Raw genomic sequence first — 23,500 nt, 5'->3', positions numbered from 1 at the left:
TGTGGATTCTCCATACTTGGTACAGTTTCATTCGGGAGCGTTCACCATTGTTGCAGAGTTGGATTGTACATTCCGTATAGGCCAGTGGGATGCGTTGATGGTATTTACTGTGTTGGTAGTTGTGATTTTGGAGTTTGGTTGAGTTGTAATTGGCAATTTGATTATGGATTCCTCTTGGTTATATTGCAGAGGATATTACAAGAGCTTGTGTTAATTGACAGTAGTATAGTTCATGACGACATTTGGGATCCAGGCGGATTGATTGGTTTATTGTTCAGCCATTGCTTGGGGACAAGCAATTTCAGGAAGGGCGGACTGTCATGTCCCCATTTTGGAGGCAATTTGATTTAATTAATTTAATTAATTACGTTGTCCAAAATAATGAATATTTTATGAGGATGACTAATTAATTATTTTAATTAAATAAATAAGTGGTATTAAGTTAATTATTTATAAAGTTATCAAATAAATAAATATTAAAAGGTAACTTTATATTTAATTAATTTAATAAAGTGACTTGAATTATAAAATATTTTATAAAGTCACAATAGATAAAATAAAATAATGTTCTAGAAGCTTCTAGAGAAAGTGGAGAAAAAGAATAAACAGGCACCCCGGGCTTCATTCTAATCATCCAGATCTGTTGTTGTTGATGTTGATGTTCGTTGATGTGCATTATGGAGCCTAGGGTTTCTGCAATAGTCACAACTGGCCATTGAGAACGAAAACTCTCAATTGGTATGCAATTTTGAGGGTGTGAAATATCACTTGAATTATTGCAGCTGGGAGGAAGATACTTCAGTCTTCTATTTCTGCTACATTGAGAAAAAATATTTGAGTACAAAAAGCAATTTGAAAAAAGCAGTTCGAAAAAGCAGGCCGAAAAAGCAGTTTGAAAAAGTAGGCTGAAAAAGCAGGCCAAAAAAGCAGTTCGAAAAAGCAGGCTGAAAAAGCAGTTCGAAAAAGCGGTCCGAAAAAGCAGTCTGAAAAAAGCAAGCCGAAAAAAGCAGAATCGAAAAAGCAAGTGGAAAAAGCAGATCAGAAAATAAAAAGCAAGCAGAAGGGGCAACCTTGAAGGAAATTATTACAGCCATCTACAATCAGGGGCGGCAGCTAGAGAGGCACGACTTGGGCACTTGAGGAGGTTATTTTCTGTTCAGTGTTATTGCAACACATCTATTCTCTAAGGCGACTTCATATGCCAGGTTTGATGTGTATTTTCATAGTTGCCTTCCACTATAGAGTGTTGTTGTAATTGTCATTTCATATCAGACCTATCATTCATTAATAGATATATCATTCATTTTTATATTCCTCACAATGGTATCAGCAATCCATGGCTTTAGTTGTATTTAATCATGCATGTGATTAGCGTACTGCTGTAGGGGAGTATTGAAGTTAGATATTTAGTGTTGCATTAGTTTTCATTGGCAACTGTAGGTGCATATTACTTTACCAGCAATCATCATATTTTGATATCTTTGTAAATGCCAAGAGTCTTGGCTAACTTAGTATGAATATTGTATTGGATACTTATTTTCAATCAAGGAGATACAATTGCTGGTCATTAATAGTTGTCTTTGAGCATTAATATATCATTTCTTATCAGCCAGTTAGTTTGCATACCAACTATTTGTTAAAATACCAGTTGGCTATAAGTGATCATTTTCATGATTAGCACTCATATATGCATTCACTATTGCCAAAATTAGTGGCATATTTATGTTAGGTCATTGCTTAAACAATTTTGTAAGCATTCTCTTTGAGGCAAATCCAAACAAGAACCACTGCAGCAATTTGAAAAGTTATATCAGTCAGATGGCCCTTGCTTGCAAAGTGTTTGACAGAATGTCAAACAATTGAAATATAAAAAATTTTGGTATTTGAAGAAGTTGTAACCTATTGGGGTTATTATAGTATAAAAACTAATACCAACATCGGATGAGCTGCTGGCACAAGAAAAGACAACACCGTGTAATCTGATAATCAAATCCATGATAGCACCCAAACAATCACTGCTACCATAAACTGTTAAAGATCTTCAGTCAACTGAATCCCAAACGCCAATGAAACAATCTCGAGTCCATATTCGTAAACTAGAATCAGTTGGTAACTCAAGCAAACTCCTCACCTGAGTAATATGACCAATACCAACTAACTTCACATACCTGTCTTACATTGTCCCTGTATCCTGGATGTGAATGCAAGATGAACTCGCAACATTATCAGCGACCACATATGATCCGCCGGCCGCAGAAAGCTGAGTATCAGGAGTGCAAGATGAAACTAAGCTCAGCTCCATGCCATGCTCATTCCCATATCTCTCCCAGTCCTGTAATGCCAATGGAGTATTCATCCAAGAAGCTCGAATGTCCTCAAGCTAGCGAGAAAGCCTATCAACTTCCTCCTCCTTTCTCCTCAAGGCATCTGAATAGTCTTTGACAAGGCTAAGAAGATGGTCACGATCTGATAGAAGATGTAAATATTTCAACTTCATCATTCCTTCCCTAATCACCTGTAAGTCAACACAAGGAAACTTGGCCTGAACTCCTTTATGTCTACCCCGTAACTGAATCATCCGGATGTGTTCCTCTATCATATCTCGCATCCTGTCATGATGAGATAAGAAAGTCACAATACTGACTTCACTCACTTTGAGCTGGCTGGACAAATCCTGCGAAGTAGTACCAGTTTCAACCTCATATGGCGAAGCATCTAACTGTGCCTAGTACTCTCTCGCAGCAAAGTCATGAATGCTCAATGTTTGCTCATCTCTACCAAGTATCTCACCATCATGCACAACAACATCCTCATAATCATCATCTGAACCCACTATGTTGTAGTCACTGCCTGTTGGAACCAAACCATCCTGAGTACCTGAGACATCACCCTTTGGCAGCTTGTATACAAATGTCTCAACTTGAGTACCAAGTTGATAGTTACTATCCATCAGCGTAATATCCTTCACCACTTCTTTCTGTGGTTGAACCCCTGACTGGTTGCAAACTTGTTTCTCGAACTCCTCATTAAGGTTCCTAGTAACATCTCTCACTGTATCAGTCAATGCTTTGCGAGAAGATTTGCCAAATCGAAATCCTGTCGACTTATCCACCTTAGTTGGGTCGGACAGCCTGTCATTTATACAGTGGTGCTTAACCAATAGTTCAGACATGTTATGCCTTATTTTTCTAAGTTCATCTCGAATGTCTGAATAGCCATCCTTTCCACAATTCCGACTCTGGATACTGTGTCTATCAATTGTCCAAGATTGTGTCCTCGGAGACTTTGTACTGTACCTGTCCATTCTGGATAAAGTAGAGTGCTGATTACTCATGTCAGTCGGTTCTCACCCCACAGGATGGCAAGAAAACCGCTCTGGTACCACTGTAATAACCCCAATAGGTTATAACTTCTTCAAACACCAAAAATCTTTATATTTTAGTTGTTTGACATTTCATCAAACACTTTGCACGCAAGGGTCCTTTGACTGATATAACTTTTCAGATTGCTGCAGTGATTCTTGTTCGAATTTGCCTCAAAGAGAATGCTTACAAAATTGTCTAAACAATGACCTAACATGAATGTGCAACTAATTTTGGCAATATTCAATACAAATATGTGACTTAAACTATTTGCAATATGCAGCTACAGCAATTAGTAATTATGATAAATACTTTGGATGCAACCTAGGATGGCATTAATGCACTTACAACCAAGTGGCATTAATATAAACACTTGGTATGCAAAAGTATAACATTATTTATGCCAAAAAGAGAACTTACAGCCAATTGACATTTTGTCAAACAATTGGCATGCAAACTAATAAGCTGATCATCAAACTCTAGGTTTACAATATAAATAGTCTAAAAATTACAATGCTCTTTAATTGCAAAATCCTAGCCTTTCTTTGATAACACTAATGCCAAATGGCAAACAAAGACAAGTACAATATGGAAATAGTGAAGTGCTGAAGCTATATTTTGTACTCAGTTGAAAACCTACTTTTTTCAGAAAATATGCCAAATGAGAAGTGAAGAACCTGATTGTAGATGGCTGTAATAATTTTTTTTTTGCTTTTTTGAATTTGCTTTTTCGGATTTGCTTTTTTGGTTCTGCTTTTTCGGCTTGCTTTTTTCAGACTGCTTTTTCGGCCTGCTTTTTTCGAACTACTTTTTCGGCCTGCTTTTTCGAACTACTTTTTCGGCCTGCTTTTTTCGAACTGCTTTTTCGGCTTGCTTTTTCGAATTGCTTTTTCGGCCTGCTTTTTCAAACTGCTTTTTCGGCCTGCTTTTTGTACTCAAATATTTTCTCTCAATGTAGCACAAATAGAAGACTGAAGTATCTTCCTCTGAGCTGCAATAATTCAATGTGCCTCCAAAATGGGGACATGACATGATAACCCTTTAAGCAATAAAAACATGCCAAGTGTTAATGAGATTGTGTTAAGGTTCATTGAATGTGAAAAGGAAGATGAAGATAAGCAACACAATTCCCAAGGTGATGAGGTGGCATAGGTTCATGTGGTCCTAAATTTTCTCCATTGGTTGAGAAATAAATGCCTAATTTTGATTGGTCCATTTGGTGCCAAGTGGCATAGGCCCATGGCCTTTTTTTGATTGGATCTTGGAGATATTTGAATTTTTCATTGGTCTACTAGTTGGTGGCTTCTTCTATAGGTCCTCTCTTCTCATTGGTCCACATGTCATTGCACCTTATCTGGCTCTTATGGGTTTGAAATTTCTTATTGGACCATGAAATCAATGTAATTTTTCAGTTGGCCTACATGGTGGTGCTTAATTGTAATTGTGCGGGCATTTAATATTTATAGCTATAGTCATGGAAACCCTAATTAGGGCTTATGTGGTTCAGTCTTGACCCTTGATTTCAAATTAAACTTGTTCATTCATTGTAATTGAGATCCCTATATATATGCTATCTCATGTCATTTGTAAAAAGGAGCTATGTTGGAGAATTGTTGCCAAAGTATCTACCAAAATTGTTTTCTATTCATTGTTGGTCTTCATAGTGGATATATATGATCATTTTGGAATATTGCATGGTTCTTTGCATCTCTCACTTAGAGTAGGATTTCATTTCATGTTCTTTAGAAGTAGTTTAGTTGGACAAAATAAATTGTAGTTATTTAATTGACTTGAACAAAATCGTGCCACTAGCCTCTTGTTGCTTGTAAGTGTGCCTTGTGTGGTTAGCTAATGATTGAAAGAACCTAATTTCAATTGGCATCAAATGTATTTTTACATACATTTCATGAGATTGAAGGGGAGATATTGATGTGAAAATCATTGAGCATTTCTTAGAAGCTTGCACTAGTATGGCGAAATTACTGATAAAGCTACATCTAGTAGAGTCCAAGCCATCCATACTTCCTTGCATTCATAGTAGAAGAAGAATTTAGTTGAAGTGGACATTGAAAAACCAAAGTCATATTTTCATTGCACTTTGTGAAGTATAATATTTAGACTGTAAGAATGGATATCCATTTAATAAATAGCGTAATTCCATTTGTGATCCTTGTACCATCTTAAAATGAAAGCACTTCATTTTGAACCTCTTAGCCCTCCTTAGAGTGGTTTTGGTATATCTCTCTTCTTCCCAATCTTTCCCAAATTTCTAGGTCATCTCTCATCTTCTGGCATGGTCCTTTTTAGGTGTTATTTTATTACCTTTTTGGTCATATCTTCTTGCAGTTTCAGTTTTCTTTGTAAAGTGTCTAGACACTTTACCACCAGGTCGACATCTTCCTAGAGCCTTGAGAAAAATAACATTTTCTAGGTTTTCTGTTGTGATTGCAAATTTGCAGTCGGAAGTTCAATTACATGTTCAAATCTGCGATTTTTAGAGTGAAAAGGTATATTCCCTTGCACATTTCAAGTTAAGTTCTTCATCATTTATTTCATCTTCTAGCATAGACCTATTTCCATATTTTAGTTGGGCTGATTGCATATATTTAGCACCTAGATCTATCTTACACATTATTAAATCAATTTGTTCAATTTTATATTTATATTTACACATCCTTAATCAAATTTACATTGCATGAAAGAGGACTTGCTTGTGTACTTGATGTAATTTGGGTTTAGCATTGGCATCCCTTTATCCCTTTAGGTTTCGCTAATCTAACTTGTGTTATATCGAGAATTATGTTTAGAAGCTGCTCTTTGTCTTGTATTGAATGTTAGTGTGGAGTGGAGGCCTTATCCTATTGAGTGCTTCTATTTTACCACTAAATAATCCCAACAAATCACTAAGCGGGTGTTCATAATTGAAGGAACCTTGAAGTCATTTCATGATCTTAAGTTGCAAGCTTAGCATGAGAGATGATCTTATATCAAGAGAGGATTGAGTGTTTGATGTTTCACTCTGAGACATTGAGTATTTGATTCTATATGTTGTAGTGGAATAAAACTCACATCAACACTTCCCATTCCTATGTTTCGACAAAATTGTTTAACTCTACAAAAACTCAACACATATTTTTGATTCAAATTTCCTTGATTGTTCAAGTATTGTGAAGATTGATGGTCAATATACAACACAAATTCCTTTGACAATAGGTAATGCTTCCATTTTTTCAAATCTTGGATTATGGCTTAGAACTCTGTCATAGATTGAGTATCTTTTCTTTCCATTATTCTACTTCTCAATAAAATATGCAAGTGATCTCCTCTCTTGATTCCACTTTACTCCTATTGCATTTCCGATTGCATGATATCCAACTTGAAACACTTTGTCACAATTAGGTAATGCCAATGTTAGTTGTTCTATCACCTTTTCTTGAGTAGTAAGAAATTCTTTTGCACTCTTGACATCCACTTGAACTTCTTCCAATTGTTACACAAATGTATATTCATAAAAGATTAATTAGAATATTGAGACAAAGTTCCTTATATAGAGAATAATACAAAAGAAATGGAAACTTTTTGAAAGGATGACAACAAGAAAGTTTTCATATTATTTAGAAACTAACTAAAACTAAAACTTGCCTAAAAGACTAAATATCTAAATGTCTATAAATCTAAATGACCATTAATATTAAATAATTTATTGCCCTCCCTTAATGGTCATTCTACTAACTACCCAAAAACTATCAAATCAAAATACATAAAAAGTTGATTCCTTCTTCTCCTCAGCCTTCTTGCCACACGAGCTTGCTATGGAAGCTCTCCTTGGATGGTCTTTTGATCAGCCAACTACTTTCTACAAAACCACCATATATGATCAAGCTTCCCATGATAGAGACATATAATCTTCTTCTTGGAACCCTTCTTAGATGTGTGTTGTCCTTTCTGCTGAGTGGACATGCCTTTATCTGTGGTAGAAAATGCCTGTTCTACACTAACCACGTCACTAGTACTACCAAATTTATGCCTCCACGTATCTTGTTGCAAAAGCTTATTGCACAACTCATCAAATTTCAAGTCAACATTAGTGGAGGTAATGTTGAGCATTTCAACGAAGTGTTCGTAAGACTGTGGTAGACTCTTCAACATAATCACTACCGTTTCCTCTTCTTCCATCTTGCGACTAATAGTGTCCAGTTGATCACAAATATCCTTAATTTTCATAAGATGCTCTTGTAGAGGCATCTTCTCATCCATTTCAAGAGAAAACTACATATTCTTCAAAAAGGAAGCTTGACTTTTATCCGATGTTTCATGGAGACTTTTTAAGGTGCTTCCAAATCTCTGCTACAAACTTTTTAGATGACATTGCTGGAAGCATCTCATCGGTGACAAATAACTTCACCAGCATAACTACTTCTAGGTTATAGTCATTAAACTTGTCTTGGTTGTTGGCCATTGTTGTAGGTGAGTAGACTTACCTAGAACAAGCTGATTCAAACATCGGTACTCAAAAATTGAAAACATCCTCTGCATCATTAAAAAAAAGATTCTCCAAAATCCTAATTGAAACAAAAACTCATATGCAATAAAAACTTGATCATAAAGATCCACAAAAAAACACCACGTGAAAAGCAAGAAATCCATGATTTTTTAGAATATCTTCACAAAAAATCTGCAGACACAAACTTTTAAACCAATACATCGATTTTCATAAAAGATCGAAAAGAAACTTCTAGAAAATTTCTAGTTAGAAAGAGCTTCAAATTTATAATAAAAATTTAAAGAAAATGTCCCGAGCTCCAATACCATGTTGCAAAAATGTAAATTCATAAAAGGTTAATTGCAATAAGGAGACAAAGTCTCCTTATATAGAGAATAAGTAAAAAAATGGAAACATTCTAAAAGGATGACAACAAGAAAGTTTCCATATTAGTTAGAAACTAATTAAAACTAAAACCTATCTAAAAGACTAAATATCTAAAATATCTAAATGAACATTAATATTAATACAAACATTCTTGATGAACTCCTTTCTAGTCCATGGAAAGGTTTTTTCTCTTTGATGTCTAACGGTGTAGGTCATTCCATTTTCTCTTTTATTTTCTTTGTGTCCATTTTCAAATCTTCTACAATGATGACCCTCATAAAACTACATTTTTCTATGTTTATCTGAAATACTTTCCTAATGCATTGCAAATTTTCTTTGGTCTTATTGAAAATCAAAATATCATCTCAGTAAATGATGACAAACTTTACCAAGGGTTCTTTCAATGGTTCATTTATCAATTACATGAATGTACTTGGTGCATTGGTTAGACCAAAAGGCATGAATAACCACTCATATAACCCTCATTCATTGTAAAGGTAACTTTTCATTCATCTCTTTCACTTATCTTGATTAGGTAATGCTCATTCTTCAAGTTGATCTTTGTGAAAATGATTTGTGTCACTTAGATAGTCCATGATGTCGTTCATTCTTCGTAATAGGAATTTGTATTTGATAGTGATATGATAAATGACACTTGAATTTGTGTGTAATGTCTCCATTTTTTACTTCTCTTGTAGTGCAACCAATGTTGGTTTTCTATGTTGGTGTTAGTAGGTTAAGAGGGGTACTTTGATGTCACTATGTGTTCAAATAGTTTCATGGAAATGAATAAAACTTTCTAGAGTGATTTTATATAACTTTTCCCAGATTACTATTTTTACCTAGTGTCAATTCAGACACTATTGGTTAGTTGGGAGTTTTGGTTAACTTACAATTTCTATTAGTTTCTGTTTATAGTAATCATTATTTTTGGCAATTGGTCATATATTCAGCCTCCTCTTAGCTTGCAAAATCTTTAGTTTTAAAACTTTTGGGGAACATTTCAATTTTTAACATATTTATATTAATAGTAAATGCTAATTTGGGTAACTAGTCTTAGTCTTAGTGTTTTTGTAGCTTCAAAGTGCAAAGTCTTTTGTTTTAGAGGTTCCTAAGGCTAGGAAATATTAATCTATTATTTCACTTAAATATTTTACACTTTATGATCTAAGTGAAATGAAGTGTTCAAAAGGCCTCCCTTGGGCCATGCTTGGATTGTGACAACTTTTACTTGTTTTTAAGTGAAATATTAATAGGGATAAAGTTTATTATTATATTGTTATTGAAGTTTCCCTAACTCTTCATTAAGATAATGCCATGTTGTTGGAGTTTTGACTCTCATTCTTCTTATGTTGAATATTGTGAAGATAATGTCATGTTGTTGGAATGAGTTCAGGGAGGTCCTTTTCTATTTGATGAAAGTGCTCGTTCTGTCTTGCTGTCTTTAGTGATGAGGCCCACCCTAGTTGATTGGCATTTGTGGTTCAACATTTAAAATGATTTAAGCATTGTGGGCAATTTTGCTTTGAAGAAGATGCGGGTATTGTGGTCTTGTTGTATAGTGTGCCCTTTTGAATTGATGTTCAAGATTGATAGAGTTTTAGAGATATTTTTGAGTACCGTGCTTATTTAGAATAGTAAAAAATCAAATTATGATAATAACTTAGTGGTTGATAGAGATATTGTTATGGGTATTGTTTCATTGCACTCATAACTGCCAGGTACCATCTTTTGAGTAGTCGGCATATATTGGATTTGGCGGAAAACTGATTATTGGGGTTTTTGGCACTTGCATGTGTTCTCTCTTTTCAAGTTTAATTGAATTTTCTACATGCTTTATGGTCTGATTAATTTATCTGAGAATTTGATTTATGTCTTTTGTTATTTCTTTGGGGCTAACACAAATTTATTGAGTTGAAAGGATATATCTTTCAAATGCATTTATGTTTCCTATGTTGATGTAAGGATGTTAGAGAGTGCTGGCCAAGGTCCTTCTTCATCTTATTATTTGAAATTCAGTGCTTGATATTTCTATGCAATGAACTAAATGATTGGTGAAGGTTCTGCCCCCACTTTATTTGGTTGCTCTTCTATTTTCTATGCAACTGTATTGACAGATTGCTGATCATTCAGACTTCAAACACTACTTCATCTAGTTATTTTTGAGAGCATTGCGTATGTTAGGTTATTATTATGCATGTTATTTGAAGCTAACAATCAGCAGATTTCTCTTTATTAATTTTAAATATTGCATCATATATTTTCAAACTAATATTAGGGGTGGTTATTATAGTGGCATTGATTTAAGGCTTTTTTGCTAGCCTATTGGGTAGTGGTCTCTTATTGCATTTATGATGCAGGAGCATCCTAGGTGTGAGGGCAATCTTGCATCACCCAAAAATATTTTTATTTTTAGTCTTTTCTATTTTCATTAGGACTAGTAGACAAGGGGTTACTATTTGGAGCTTACTATATTTAGTAAGTTTGTCATACGAGCTCAGAATGTTCTAATTTTCTACATGAAGGCTCATTTCATAATTATAAGCCTACCATAAAAATCTCATTGCTCCAGCTTAAGTATCAGAGAAGTTATTGCGGATTTTTTGGTGGAAAAGTTTGGAGAAAAATCTTTGAACTCAGTTTTGAAGGCCTTGGAGGCCCCGGATGAGGTCCAAAAATTCAACGGAAGGGTGCTTGCATCATTAAGAGTGCTTGCGCCATTTGAAGTTTGTAGATTAGAAGCTGGCATTTTCGAAAGGTGGTTATAATAGCCAATCGGAGCAACGGTTCGAGAGTTATGGTCTTCCAAAGTTGGGCTACCCGAAATTTCTAAAATAAATGTCAAAGATGTATTTGGCCGACTTGATATGTACTGTTAAGGTCTGTCGGCCCTAGATATTAAGTTTGAATGTCTAGAACCTTCCTGGGCGGCATAAAATTACCTATTTAAGAAAGGCCCAAACATTGTCTAGAACAGCTCTGGGTGGTAGTTTGCAGCTTTGTCTTGTAGATTACTGTAATGAAGGTGCCTATGTGGGTTAGCATATTGTAATTATGAGTTCTGTAATTCCGCATTCACGATGATAATAAGAAGTCCATATTTTGTTCTCACAATTACTGTTGTTTCTTTGTTTTTGTCATGTGTTTATGGTATTAAGGGGAGCACCCTCATAAATTTAGCAATTGCACATGAGAATGAAAAGAAATTAAATGCTATGATGGATATGATGTTACAATCATAGGCAAATTTGATTAGAGAATGCCATAGGACAATTGAACACAAGACTGTGAAACTAATTCTACTAGTTAGTAGGTTATTAATGAATTTGGGATTGCTTTGGTAGAATATGACAGTCTTCCTAATGTGATCAAACCTCATTTTTCATTCAATGAGTGTTGGAATCAGAAGAGTCAAAGAAAGAGTAAGAGAGTGAAGTGAGGGTACACTTGCCCAACTCTAAAGCTTTCAAAGGAATGAATCTTTTTGAGTTTGAGGAGCATGTGAATGAAGAGGAATCCAAAGAGGAAAAAAATTGAAGAAGAGATTGCCTTGAAACATGAAGAATTTTTGAGTGTTTCAAGATAACTGTTCAATCATGCATGTAGCCATAGTGGTCGAGGTTTTGTATGAAGAAAATGACTAAAAAATGGCCTTCGGTTCGAGTCTAGACATTTCTAGTGAGGCTAGTTTGGATAGACACAAGTTGGATATCCATAATGAACCTATTGAGAGGAATGATTCTTGTACTAGTAAGTTGGGGAGATATTCATTGGGTCTACCACTCATGAGGAGCTCAGTGAGCACTTATCCTTTGAACAAAGTGATCAACTCTTTGACAGTTGGGATCTAGGTGTGTTAGCAACTAAATACGACGAGGATCCTACATGGGATGAATTCCCCTTTGATGAAGATCTTGAATATCTTTGCATAGGGAGGAATTCGAGAAAAAGTTTAGGTATTTTGATGATTTGGATCCACAATATATTTTTGAAAACAATAATGAGGATGCATAGGAGATTTGGAAGAACTATAGAGTCATTGATGACAGGTATGACAGTCCTAATTTTGGTATTCTTCATAGAAGCTGTTCACTTTCTTAGAAAAATCCATTTCTAGTATCCTTTGATAACCCATTGTTTGAGATGGGTATTGAGAAGATAATTGGCAATCCTCTTTTAGAGTTGGTCGATAGAACAACTTTTGGTTGTACTCATGCACTTGGTGAAAATAGAAAGATATGTGATCCAAGAGAAGATTCAAAACTTAAGTTAGAGTATGGTTTTCAACTTCATTATGATCAAAATTCACTTTATGAGATGATTATTTACCCTCTTAGAAGACCATCGGATATGAAATATACAAAACAAGAGACAAATGAGGTTTGCATAGGGATTGATATGACACTAGGGAGCATATTATTCTTTAGGTAATGAGGAATTTGAAGGTAATTTTGGTACGCAAATGGATGTTTTCAGTCAAGATTTATTTCTCTGTTGATATTCATTTTGAGTTTCTTCACTCTGACATGAGGTTTGGTCTCGTGTCTTGGAATTGGTCAGCAAGTGGGACATTTCATACAATTTTTGAGTTGATCAATAGTAATGCATACCTTACATGTTTAAGTAGAGATGCAATATCTTTATGGGATGAATTGATTTATGGAGACTTCTGCATTTCTAATTTTGAAAGGGTTTCAAGCATTGTTCTTGAGCTTTCTAGGAATTGAGCTTTGGGGAAAGAACATAAATAGTGACATCTATGTGCTTGACAATCCATCCTTTGGATTGAGTGATGTTATATAGCATACTGGTCTTTCTTTGGGGTTAGTTTTTGAAGACAGCAATTGCTCCTTGCACTTTAGTTTTAGATGCTTTCACATATAGGCCACAAGGGGTTAAGAAGGAAGTAAAAAAATCTCTGATATGTTTTTTGATTTGGATGGCACACAAAGTTATACTATGCACCACTCTAGGAACATTGGAAACCACTCTTGGTTGGGTATCCCTGCTTGTTATTCTCAACAAGAAATGATGGTGTTTATTGGGGATGGTTGGAGTGAGCTTTGGATGGATAGTGACCTAAATTTCTGAAGTAGTGCAAGGATGAGTAAACCCCCAATGGAGGTGATCGAACCTCCAACAAACAACCACACAACATAAACACAACACACGATGTAATATCTGATCTAACTCTTTATTCATCAAATAACTGATTACATGTAATGTGATGGGTTGTATGCCTTCCCGGTTACGACCAAATGCAAATCAATAATAGTTCTGCAAGATCCCACAAGATCCAACCAAACCCTAGCTAGCCTAGATCTGTAACACCATAGCAATCTGGTAGAACTCAAGAATGATCTAAACTTGTGCTCACAAGCCACCAAGAAACCTTCTTGTTTCCCAAGCCATCTCAGCGACTAGCTCTGCTACACTTCACTCCTTCTAGCTATTCCTCTCTAGCTGACTCCCAACTTCTCACTTGCTAACCTTACAACACTACCCAAACCCCTCTTTTATACTTGCATTGCCACATGTCAGCTTGTTGGAAATAGAATAATCTAGAACCCAAATAAACACAACATGACTTAATCGACTTACAACAATCATTAAATGCACACGGGAGAAAGAACCGAGACCAAGAATAGGTCCTCACACATCCGACGATTAATCCATGTCATGATCATGCACAACACATTAAATACCCAAGTTGGCTATCAAAGTCTCTCAAGAAAACCCAGTCGATGCATTAAACCACCAAGAAACAATAACAATTGCCAAGCATGCCGAACTCCATATTCACCAAGCATGAATTCCACCAAATAAATCATCAATCGAGCAACAACATGATCACCAAGTCCCTTTAGTCACTGAGTTCCTCGGGTGGAACTACAACTGAGAACTACCCTAGTAGTGAGCAAGCATCACCTCCTTTCAACTGAGTTCACCAACTCCAAGGTCAAAATTCACTCCAACATACAAGATTGCCAACTACCCTAGGATGATCCTACATCAGGCACCCTACGTGCGAAAATATGGTCTCTGTAATTGGATGAACATCTTTCAGGATTCAACACATAAACTCTGAAATGATTCTTCACATACATGTCCTCTAAGTCTTCAACTTGTACACCCTTTCCTTTGTTCCATTTTTGTAAATCCTTTCCCGCAACAGACAACTGTTTACTCCGCTTCTTCAGATCCTTCCTTGGTGTGCCACAACTCTATTTCCCATGCTGATCTCTACCCCTTTGAGAATCCTTCAACTCAATTTGTCTACCAAAACTTAGGTTCGTCCTACTAAGTTTTGCATTCTACAAATGAATCAAGGAAAACTTCCTACCACCCTTCTCAACAGTAATCATACTGATAAGGCCTACAAAGTAATATGTGACAACTACTTATGTCCACAATATTGCATAACATTTGATCCTTACATTGTCCAATCTAAAAATCAACAAGACACTGTTCCCTCAATTCCAAAACTTGTACATCTTGCAACCAATTGATCCTATATGCACAAGGATGTCTTACTTTCTTCAAACCAAGTTTTCGAACCATCTCCTCAACAACTAGGTTATCAGTACTACCACTATCCATAATCACATTCCAACAATTACCTTTAGACTTGCATTGAGTCCTGAACAAATTGTTCCTTTGACAAGATTCCAATGCCTTCTTACCAAGCAATACTCTCCAAACCAGCAAGTTACCTTCCACCTTGGGATCATTCACCAAGTCCTCATTCTCATTTACCACAGCAACTCTTCTATCACTGACCTTCCCTTTAGGACGAGGACATTCAAAAGATCTATTCCCTTCTTCACCACAATTATAAAAAGTACCCTTAAATCCACCTCTACCTGTTCTTCACCTTGGTTCAATAGGTTTCGGTTCATCCTCTGCAATTGGTTTATCCTTCATCGAGTGTTCTTGCTGCTCCTTCCCTCAAGAATTACCTTGATGTCTTCTCTTGAACTTATCTTCTGCCTTCAGAGCATATTGATAAGATTCCTCAACCGAATCAATCTTCAACATACCAATCTCATCTTGAATATTGAATCTCAAACCATTAATTTTCCTAGCCACTTTTTCTTTAGAAAGTTCTTTATGTCCAGATCAAATAGTTAACTTGTAAAACTCCTTAGTATAATCCTTCAAAGTCATATCTTTCTACTTCAAATTCCACAATCTCTTAAACAACTCAAGTTTATAATTAGTAAGAATGAACTTAGCCTTCAATTTTGTCACCATCAATGTCCACCGAGTGATTTTCATTTCACCTTCTTCTCTATCTCGCTGCAATTCTTTCCACCACAAGAAAACTTGTCCTTTCAACTTAGTCTATGCCAACCTCACTCTGAGTAGATCTACAATATCTTCTAACTCAAATTAGTCTTCCAACTCACCAATCCAATCAATCAGGTTCTCGGGATTCAAAGTACCTAATAAATTAGAAATATCCATCTTATGCTTTAGTTTCAACCGAGCTCAAGATCCATCCAACTGACTAGTTCTATTTTCCATAGATTTCCCCATTCAATCGATTCTGTCTTTACCACTAGATCCAACAATCTCAAAGTCTTCAACAACTTTTTCATAACCATCTTCTGTACCCACATCCCTCGGTACACTAGCTATAGCCCTCATGATCTCAACTACGATATCATTCTTCATCTACTCCATCTCACATCTAAAATTTGATCTAACCTTCTCTGAAATCTTAGTCTCCACAACATCATAGAGATCTGCAATTGCCCTCTGGTGCAATCTTATTGGAGGCATCTTCCAAGATTTTCGAAAACCATTTGCAACAAATCCTACCCAAGCACCTTGTGACAAATCTGAGTTGCTTGCAAGTCAAATCACAACTGTCACCTCAGAGGAACAATAAGAAAGGGTTTCACAAGTCTAGGAACATGGTTCTGCAATGAGAATCGCACAAAATCTCTCCAACCATGCTCTAACAATCACCAACCAAATCAAACATTCGCTTTGATATCACTTGATGCACTGCAAGGCCGTGTGAACCCCTAGTGGAGGTGACCAAGCCCTCGACAAACAACCACACAACGGAAAGACACCACACACCACAAGATTTTATAGAAATCCAACTCTTTATTCATCAAATAATTGATTACATGCAATGTGTCGGGCTGTAAGGCCTCCTCGGTTATGGCCAAATACAAGGCAGTAATAGTTTTGCAAGATCCCACAAGTTCTAGCCAAAACCTAGCTAGCCTAGATCTGTAACACACCAACAATCTAGTAGAAACCCCAAGAAATATCTAAACTTGTGCTCTTCAAGCCACCAAACAACCTTCTTGTTTCCCAAGCCTCCTCAGCTACTAGCTCTGCTACACTTTTCTCCTTCTAGCTATTCTCCTCTAGATGACTCCCAACTCCTCACTCGCTGCCCCTACAACACTACCCAAACCCCTCTTTTATACTTACACAACCAAAGGTTGGATTGTTACAAATAGGATCATCTAGAACCCAAATAAACACAACATGCCTTAGTCAACTTACAACAATCATTAACATAGGAGAAATAACGAAGACCACGAATAGGTCCTCACACATCCCAGGATCGATCCACGTTATAACCACACACAACACAAATTAAATACGCAAGTCGGAACCCAGTTGGTGCATTAAACCAACGAGAAACAACAACCACTGAGCATGCTAAGCTCCATATTCATGAGCACGAGTTCCATTGAGCAAATCATCAACCGAGAAACAACATGATCACCATGTTCCTTTAGTCACTGAGTTTCTCGAGTGGAACTACAACCAAGAACTACCCAAGTAGTGATCAACCTTCACCTCCTTTCAACCAATTTCACCAACTCCAAGGTCAAAAGTCACTCCAACATACAAGATTTCCAACTACACCAGGATGCTCCTGAATCAATTTCAGAATTAATGGTGAATTTATTTCTTACCGGCCATCATATGATTCCATTAGTTTATTTACAAATGGATTGGAGAGATAGTTAGGCAGTTATTGGAGCATTGATAACATGGGCACTTTTGGGAGTATTCCTTAACAAAAAATAGATCAGTTCCTCAATTTGGAGCTTACGGTTTGGCTGTAGATCAGTCGCTTCATTTTTTGGTTTGCTTTCATTCAAGAGAGTTTGTACAATTTCCTTTATCAAGGAAATAATAGTTTCAGTTGGAGATTGCTTTGATGTGTTTTCTAGCCGCTTGCAAGTATTTTTCTTTGAGCATTGGAATGCTCAATTTTTATTCTTATACCGGGATATTTTATTGGTATTGTTATTGTCCTCTGCATAGAACACTTAAGATGGATTCTACTTCATTGATTTCAGTTATGAATAGCAGTAGTTATTTTTTCACAAATTATTTTGAACCTTCCAAACTCATGAAGTTCATCTTATGAAGGATTGTGTTGTAAGCTTTGATAGTTTATCCTTAGAGTTGGTCTGAGACAAAAAACCTTCATATGCTATGGTTCATTTTTCAGAGGTCCCTAGAGTTGTTACGGTGATTTTTGGCATTGCTGTTCACTTAAGTTCTTTATGGTTGAGGATTGATGATAGAGGTGATTTTATTATTGATGGGTATTCAGCTACTCCCATATTCATGACTCCTACGTCTATAGTGAGATTTCAAATTGTTCATTTCTGTCCTCATTTCTTCACATTGCTAATGTTGACCTCAATCTTGGGGCAGTTTTGACTTAGAATACTTGCAAATTTAATTGCAGCTAGTTTTGGGAGATCCTTACCGTATAGTTCAGTTAGTCTTCACTTCTTCAGCGAGTATTGGTGACTCTAGTCGTTTCATGGTATTAGTATGCATGCTTCAAACTGATGATTTGATGTTTGTGATGAGTTGAGTTTATTCGTGTACTCAACTTTCTTTTTTTGAGACTTTGAGGTTAAGTGTCAGTGATATGATTTCAGTTGTTGGCCACAAGGGCACTACTTGGTTTGCTGATTTTGGAGTTGGGTATACTGAAATCTTCTTTATAAGTCCCTTGATAGTGGTAGATCAATTCCTTGTTCGGGACATTATGAGGATATATGCCATGTCTACATTAGATACAAAGGTTGTAGTTCTGGATCTTACTAGGATGCCATAAAAGGACATGTCTTATGTTGTAATTAGAATGACATAGCGTCAACGTGATGGTTCCTTTTAAAGATTGATTTGGAACCTTGAATTACTTGGGTTTGTAGTTCAATAAGTGAGTGTGGAAGCCAATGTTGGCCCACTTGGGGTTACTCCTACGACTTTTTAGTTTGGTTCTTTCAAAGAGAAATTCCTTGAGGAGTTGATAGAGTTGGTGCAATATTTGATTTTTGTTCATTTAGGAGGCTTTAATAAGGTTACCTGTTTGGTAGCTTGCAAAACAATGTTTTCAAAAGATGGCGCTACAAATTATCTAGGATAGCTTGGGGCCTTGGGATCATTCTTGGTTACATGTTGGATCAATCTAGTGATTGTGGAGTTGCTTGTGCATTTCTCGAGGACAATTAATCTTTGGGAAGAGTGGACTTTAACCTCCCCATTTCATTGTTCTCTTGAAGTGCAACTTGTGTTGGTGTTAGCAGGATCAGAGGGGTATTTTGATGTTGATAGTTCCAAGACTTATGACTTTTAGTATCTGTTTGGACATCATTGGTTAGTTGGAGGTTTTGGTTAATTTAATATTTTTAGCAATTTCTATTTATAGTAACCATTACTCTTGACAGTTAGTCACAACTTCAACATGCATCATCTTCAGTTTTAGGATTTTAAGGATCATTTCTATTTTTAGCATATTATTATTTATAACAAATGCTACTTTGGATAAATGGACTTAGCCTCAATATTTCCTTAGCTTCAAAGTGTTGAGTCTTTAGTTTCAGCTTTTCCTAACGCTAGGAACACTTAAATATTTTATATAGTGACTTTATGATTTAAGTGAAATAAAGTGTTCAAAAGGCAACCCCCCTCGGGCGATGCCTAGATGGTGACAACTTTAAGTTGTTTTTTAACTGAAAATATTAAAAGAGCTAAAGTTTATTATTCCCTTTCATTGACTTTCACTCTTCTTATGTTAAATATTGTGAAGATAATGTTATGCTATTGGAATGATCTCAAAGAGTTCTTGTTGAGGATGAAAATCCTCTTCCTATCTTGCTGGTGACAGACCCATCCTAGCTGGTTGGTGTTTGTGGTTCAAGATTTGCAACAATTTTAATATTGTGTGTTTTGGGTTTGAGGAAGATGATCTTATTTGCAATATTTTGATGTGGGTATGGTGGTTTTGTTGCGAGATCTTTCTTTTTGAAATGCAATTCACAATTGATAGAGTTTTAGAGCTTTTCTTGATTGCTAATGTGCTTTTCTAGAATGACAGAATTTCTATTCCTAACTCAGTGGTTGATAGATATATTCTTTCATTGCAGTCCTCATTGCTGGGTGCCATCTTTTGAGTATTCATACATTGAATTTGGTGGAGAATTGATTATTGGAGCTTTTGGCACTTGCAAGTGTCTTTTCTTGTCAAGTTTAAGTGAACTTGCTGCATTCTTTATGGCCTGATTTATTTATCAGAGAATCTGATTTCGGTTGCTTATCACTTTTGATGTTGCTTTGGGGCTAACACATGCTTTGGGTGGTTATTATGCAGATCCTCTATTCACCATTTCTCTTTGGCATCTTAAGCTTTTCTAGATCAACTCTTTTCATGACAACTCTTGCGCGTGTCTATTTGGCTTCACATTTTTTGTCGGTGTCATCTTATGCATTACATTGTTTGGCAAACTAGCTCATGGTATCCTGTTCATATGATGATTAATACTTTGTGCTTGGGGCAATATTTCTAGCACATTCTTTGATATAATATTTTGGTATTCTATTGGTGATTATACTTCTCTTTGTGGTGGTTCTTCCTTTGTGACGGTACATTCTGCACTTCGGGTGTTCCATTTCTCCTAGGCAATCCAAAAAATTTCGTCTATCCACCAAACAAATTCTAGTATTATTGCATATTTCACTCTTGTGCTCTTCTTCTAAAGGTTTCAAGGTATGTTTGGTGTCGTTTGAAGTTAGAAAGTAGGTATTCTTCCTTCCAACGTGATATGTCATCTTATCATATCACCACAACCTTTCTAACAATATGAAGCATACATTGGCATGATTTCACATAACACTTTATCATGGTACGATCCTAAGTGAAATTTCACCAAACCTTTCTCACTTATAATTACTTTATGTTCTTCTTGAATCTATGAGATTGTCTATGGGTATGGATGTTTTAACTTTTTTTAACTTCACATTTTATTCACCATTTCCCCCAAAACCAAATTGCTTGTATTGCCATTATCAATGATAACTTTACAACACTTACCTGCAGATTTGCATTTTGTTTTGAACAAAAATTCCCTTTGCAATGATTCCCTGAGTGCTTTTATTTGCAATAAAGCTCTCTTTGTTACCAATGTTTCACCATTATTGAGTTTTACCATGAAACTTGGTAATCCAATAGGTTCTTCTTTTGCATATGTTGCCCTTACACTAGTTTTTGCTCTTTTGCTATCAATCCTCCATTTCCTTCACCTTTGCATTTGAAACATGCTCCTTTGAATGGTTTTTTATTACATCTCTTGTCACCTCTTTGATATCTTTCACTATAATAAGTATTGCTGCATTCTTTTCTATTTTGATAGGAATATCTATCATTCCTCCCTTTGTGATAGTAATTATTTCTTCTTTCATCATTGTGTTATTAAATTTCTTCCTTGTTATGCCTCATACGTGACCTTCCTTAGTTGTTTTATGATATGCATCTTTGGAACCTTCCTCTACCTCTTTAGTTATTTTCAAATATTTTGTTCAATTTATTTTTCAAATTTCGGTGGAAATTATTATGCTTTTTCACCTATTGTTGTCCTTACTAGACTTAATTTTTTTTTTGAACGCTTGTTCTTAGTCCATTGATGGATCATGCAACTTTCTCCTTATTAGCTTCACTATATCCAATTCTAACATTCATCGGATGAAATTTTTTAGTTTGCTCCATCAATTTGTAATGTTCCTTCATTTATTTGGTTGGCTTTCCCACTTCTTTATTCTGCACCTGCAAGGATGTTAGTGCCTTCGTGGAATTATAAATCAAAGAAATAATATTACTTATTTAAAACAAATGACTTAATTTTCTATTCCTAACTATTCCCCTTCTTAAAGATGGGCTGTGATCTGGTGCTTAGTTCTTGTGGGAGGTTTTAGCTATTTGTGGCTAATTCTCCACTAAGTGTCATCATTTCACAAATTGACTGCTCTTTAAGACCTATGGATAATTGTTCCCGATTCATCCATCCTTCCTAGAAGCTTTTGCAATCTAGGCCTTATGGATAACCCTGATGGTGTATCCATCCTTTCATATGCATATGATATAATTTTCTAGTATACTGATTCAGAGTTTGTTAATCTCTGCCTTGCTTTAGTCCTCTATCTTTTAACAGAGATGGAGTTAATAAGCCCTTTAGAGAACCGAGGGTCTCTGCCTCAGTTTTAGATAAGGAATAAGAGTTCTCCCTTATGAATGAGTCTTTTACATCCAGACTATCCCTTAGCCGCTTGTTCAAGTATTGTTCTTCTTTTCGTGTGTAAGATATTGAGTGGCCAATGTTCAGCCTGTCGATTTTGTAATTCAATATCTCCTATATGTGTATGTTTTCAACTTTTGAGAGCTCTATTTGATTGGCTTGATAACTATCAACAGGAACTGGTCAATCTTTATGACTGTGGTTGTTATTTGCTGTGATCCTCACTGTTTATAACATTTGCTGTGATGAGAATTTATTTGTCTTGAATTTGCCAATATTGTCGTTTGGATCTGTTATCCCCTCCGACTGTAGCTGTTGAACTTCTATCCGTTGGGTTGGTTGCTTATAATGATCATCCAGGTGTATTTTGACTAGCAATGGTTGATTCCTCTGTCACGTGTTCTTCCTACTATGATGTGATCTTCTTTGTTGCATGTAGACTTTCCTTTCTCCTTCGATACTTCCACTGTCGCTTCCTCCGAATCCTCGTATTTTCCTTTCTTCATTGTTTCTTCTCTGATGCCTTCCTTTCCTCTCGTGATTATTAGTTTATACGTGCCCAAATGTTATTTGAAAAGCCATGTCTATTCTTTTCATTATATTTTAGAGAGATCATTATTTGTGTTTGGTTTTTAAATTTAAGAATTGCCTTAATGTGATTTACCTTTTAAAATCTTGATTGCTTTTTCTTTTAATCATTATTTAGTTTTGCATAAATAATAATTTGGGTCTTGAAATTATTAATTTTAATAATAATTATAATTGCCTTATAGAATATTAATTAAAGTCAATAATGATTACTTTATTGGAATAATTAATTAATTTTATAAAAAGAAATGGATTCACTATATTAATGATAAAATATAATTTTAGATACAAAGTTCTTGACTTATGTGGTGAAAGGTTATTACACAATTTGTCCTTGTGCCTTAGGTTTTGCAATCTCTTCAATAGTTGAAGTTCATCATTAATAGGCATGAGTCTAACTTACTAGGTTCACCTCCTGTAGCCTCAAACTGGGTTTGGGTTTGCACTGGGTTCGGGTGCATCTATGGGTGCACAAGGGTGCTTAAAGGCAGAATTTTTCATATAAAATATAAGTGAATAAGTTATATTTTATATAAATACTGTTAGGATGTTTGAGAGTGGTTTCAGATTTATAGGAGTTATAATGGAGATTTTAGATTTTGGGAGATTCTAAATTTTTTCAGAGTCAACCGAATTTTAGGAATCAACATGCCTCCACAGTGTTATTTGTTGGGATTAATGAGTCCACTTGGCATGATGACCAGCAAATGGCGATGACTAATGCTTAGCATCACAATGACTTTAAGAGAGACTATGAGTGTTGTCATTGATTGACAACTAATTAGAGAAGATGAAGAGGTTGCAAGTCAGTGAAACCATTGGTAGAAGCTTGCACCTGTTATGGTGTGCAAGGTGACTTAGTTAAAGTCGTGATAGGCGAACAGGAAAAGTGAACAATGAATTGAGGAACAAGTACAAAGGGTCACCAAGAATGTGACATGATGAAAGGACAATCAGAAAGAGTGATGTGACAAACATCCAAGTCAGAACCGCTGAAGAATAGAGGCTAGTTGTCAGTTGATTAGTACATGGATAGGCCTACAAGGCTAGATGCCTATGTATAGGTAGTCATGGATATTCTGTGACTTGCTTGTCTATGGAATTCAAATTTT

The sequence above is a fragment of the Cupressus sempervirens genome, chromosome 8, assembly GCF_028749045.1.
Source record: "Cupressus sempervirens isolate cs-2001-9-10 chromosome 8, ASM2874904v1, whole genome shotgun sequence".
Classification (NCBI taxonomy): Eukaryota; Viridiplantae; Streptophyta; class Pinopsida; order Cupressales; family Cupressaceae; genus Cupressus; species Cupressus sempervirens.
The sequence above is the reverse complement of the archived record's forward strand: the minus strand, read 5'-3'. Positions refer to the sequence as shown.